This window comes from Halyomorpha halys, unplaced genomic scaffold (assembly GCF_000696795.3).
Source record: "Halyomorpha halys isolate HHAL.00 unplaced genomic scaffold, Hhal_1.1 Scaffold58.1, whole genome shotgun sequence".
Taxonomy (NCBI): domain Eukaryota; kingdom Metazoa; phylum Arthropoda; class Insecta; order Hemiptera; family Pentatomidae; genus Halyomorpha; species Halyomorpha halys.
The window spans coordinates 1,386,747-1,390,558 of record NW_027110919.1 but is presented as its reverse complement, the minus strand read 5'-3'; the positions used below and the strand labels follow the sequence as shown (position 1 = coordinate 1,390,558).

The 3,812-nt window shown below is 32.5% G+C and overlaps 1 protein-coding gene across 1 annotated transcript in view; it reads left to right on the top strand.

The window, feature by feature from the left end:
• The first annotated feature begins 559 nt into the window (after positions 1-559).
• LOC106692447 (Heparan sulfate 3-O sulfotransferase-A) overlaps positions 560-3,812 on the top strand; it is a 153,719-nt gene continuing 150,466 nt past the window's right edge. The window contains exon 1 of the mRNA XM_014438400.2: positions 560-589. The gene's annotated coding sequence lies outside the window, so the exon portion shown is untranslated. The remainder of the gene's footprint in view (positions 590-3,812) is intronic.

Sequence of the window (3,812 nt, the reverse complement as noted above, 5' to 3'; positions counted from 1 at the left end):
AGAGAGAGAGAGAGAGAGAGAGAGAGAGAGAGAGAGAGAGAGAGAGAGAGAGAGAGAGAGAGAGAAGGGAGAGAACACTAGCTGGAATATATAGAGTAAAAAGTGCACCGCTATGCACTACAGAGTCGTGCAGTGCAGTGCTTTTTAAAATTAATAAATAGCCCACTTTAGCTCCTTTGTAGGCAAATGGATTTACCTCGTTCCACATTTTTAGCGTATGTTTTAAAACTGCTCTGGTCGATATTTTTGCTTTGCCTTCTAATATTAATTTTTTTCTAGTCATCCTAATTATTTAAATTTGTTAGTTGTAATAGGCTTTATTGACATGTAAAAGTTATATCTATACTTATAAATATAGCTAAATAATAGTATAAGTACGATTGAGCACCGGATAATATTACGATTATGTTAAACTTCCTAAAATAGAACAACACAGAAAACTAAATCATAGCAACCCCCATTACTAATAGCTGTTAAAATGTAAATTTAGAGTAATTGAATTTTATTTTATTTTAATACCCTCCTGTAGTATTCATATTTAATTGTAATTTTTTTTTCAGGTTAGTGCCGAGCTCATCTTTTCCCGGAGGTAATTAATATTTAATTACAATTAATGCATGATAATGTTTATATAAGTTAGTCGAAACTTATAAAAAATTACTTATGATTGGTTCTGAACCATCTTGCTTTGTTAATTTATTTCAAATTATTTTTCATACATCACATTATTCATTTTTTCAAGAAACCAGGGTGACATAAAACATTAGCAGATCCATCAGAGGTGGATTTCATATAATTTAATTAACGAAAAAATTATTTATTTTTAATAGGCCTTATTAAAGATATACTGATTTTAAATGTAATGATTTTTCAATTATTTTCAAAACCCCCATTGCATAGAACATGACATGAATTACAAAAAAATTGAAATGAACAATTATTTCTTCTTTTTCAGTTGCTTGGCAACATTTTAAGCAGGTTTTGAGATTTGCTTATGAGCTGTACTCGAACAATTTTTAAGATTCTGCAAAGTGTTGGGGCACACTTATGAACTCGGGCATCGTCGGTAGGTCAGGTTTCATTATCTTGAAGTGATGTTGAACTCAAAATGTTCGGGCGCCATCTGCCGAAGATGTGTGAATAGAGCTACTCGGTACAAAAGAGCAGGTTGTAATATGCTTTTGTATATTTTGATTTTCAAATGTAGCGAAAGTGTTAGTTAGGTTTAGGTCTGATTCGCCTCGGTTCGTTGTAAATATGTGCAGAGAGGAAGATGGCGGTTAAGTTTAATATAATACCATGTAAACCAAAGAAATAGAGGGCGCTAGTATGGCGTTACCATCTTGGAGAGATCATGGCAGTTTGGATTTTTTAAGGAGGATTAATTTTTAATTATCAGATGACAATCAAATTGATTAAGAAAAAAATATTTTAAAGTACATCGGGTCCACATTAATTTAAATTAAAATACATTATAATAAAAAATATATAACTAACAGACTAAAACTGTCATAAAAATATATTATATAGTTTTATTTTAAATAATGTGGTCGAAAAGATTTTTACTTTATTACTTTTAGTTTGTAATTATGAATAATAATTTAAAATATATGAAATAATAGATTATTAAAAATGCTGTTTTTATTTTAGGTACTACAAAAATAAATATATATAGACAGAAAAATATATATAGAAGTATGCACAAACAATTTGAACGCAGCGCGGTTCCTGAAGGTTAAATTCGATTGTGTGACAATGAGAAACTTTCTGGGATGTTACAGCGTTTTGTCTGTTATTTTCTCTTCCAAGTTTTTCTTTTCCACGGGCGGTAATTTCTCAGTTCGAAGTTTCTTCAGCGCTCCCTCTAACCGAAACATTAGATTACATCAGAGTGTTTCTGAGAGAATATATATAAACGGGTTTTCAATTTGTAATTTCCTTGCGCTATAAGGATTTAGGATGACATAACTACAGAACATTTTCGTTTATGTAAGAGCTACAAAAATACACTCACATTTCACTATGAAGACTATAAACAAGAAAATTTGTATTGCATATTAGATATTTATTTTATTAGAAAATCAGAAGCTTTAGCAGTCCAAATAGTTTTCCAAGGAACACACAACACGAAAATCAGCCTATGAAAAAACAATTTTCTTATGAGGTGTGATTGTGTAAGGTTGAATATTCTTAAACTGTGTTAGATTTTAATCCATACAATAATTATAGGGATTAATGATGCTAATTAATAAAGTAGATCGTACAGGGTGGATTTCCAACCCATGAACTTGTTAGGTCACCTCTCAATTCATTCGTGGATTACGTCCTTCCATAATATAGTTCATGTTTTTCAATTTCAGTGGCTTTTTAAATATTGCTGGATTAAACTATCTTAAAGTCTCCTCTTCCTGTTTTAAGCTAATATTTTAAAAGTAATATAGGACCGTCGCTCACCGGGGGTCTTAACGGGGCGGGCCCGGCGGAGATGGATTGGCTTTTTTGTGTTACGATCTCCTCTTGTGAGATTGTGACATGTCCTACATCGACCAACTTACTCGCTATAATTGTCTGTTTGAAAAGTCAGATAAGTAAGACTATCACGGAGGGCGCCGGTGGAGGGTTTCACGCCGTTTTTCAATTACAGGAACTTTTTAAATATTGCTCGATATGACTATCTGAATGTCTTCTCTTTCCGTTTTAAGCAAATATATCTAAAGTGGTACAGGACCGTCGCTACTTGGGAGTCGTAGTGGGTCCGGCCGGGAAGGAATGAACTACCTAATGAACAGTGAGCGAAAATTGTAGGTTTTTCCCAAATAAAATCAATTGCAAGGAGTATACACCTAAAATTATTCTATATTTACTTTTAAATGATGATAACTATATATATCCCAAATTTAACAATTTCTTAACAGAAATTAATATGCATTTTTTACTTGCCTTTTTTTTGGCTGTTATAATCTCCTCTTGTGAGATTGTGACATGTCGTACATCGACCAACCTACTCGCGATAATTATAATATTATAAGTAAGGCTACCATAGAGGGCGGGAGTGGAGTGACCTATGGAATGCGATATATTTAGAGAGTAAACTATAGATATTAATGTTAATCCAGTATCATACAGGCATTTATTTATTGAGACGTCATCATCATGACATATATTGTGGTATGCTCAATAATATTCAAATTATGATGACGGATTTTTACGACATTGAATTCTCAAAATATTTTGTTCTTGGTATTTGTTTGATTTTTTACACCGTTCGGTGTAAAAAAAAAAAATTGTTTGTAGTTTATGCCAATGAGCGCCTTCAGAACGTGACAAAGTGAGAAAATCAGTGATACAAAATCACAATTACAAAGTGATATGCTGCTAAGTAAGATAGCTGCTAACTCCAAGTCCCAGTTTCGAATCCAGCTATGACAGATAATTGGACAATATTGCCATTATAACAATATTGCCATATACAGATAATTGGGAGATCTTAGGGCTCTATCCAGCATCTATTAAGTATATATCTTTGATTGGGGTAAAATTTGGCAGATTAGTGTGATCTTGAACAAATCACACATATACGAATCCTTGCATAACCATTGTTCAAGAAATAGTAGTAAAGTACTGAACCTTCGGCCCATCGTGAGAATTTTATATTCATTTTCATAAGAATCCTACAAGAACCGCTCCCTTTAGAAATTCCCGAGTTAAGCAAGCTGGGGAAGAAATGAAATGGGTTACAAAGTCGACCATACTAGCAAAAGAAAAATGATCACCGTACCTAATTTTATTTAAAAATTGCCGTTATTTCAAAA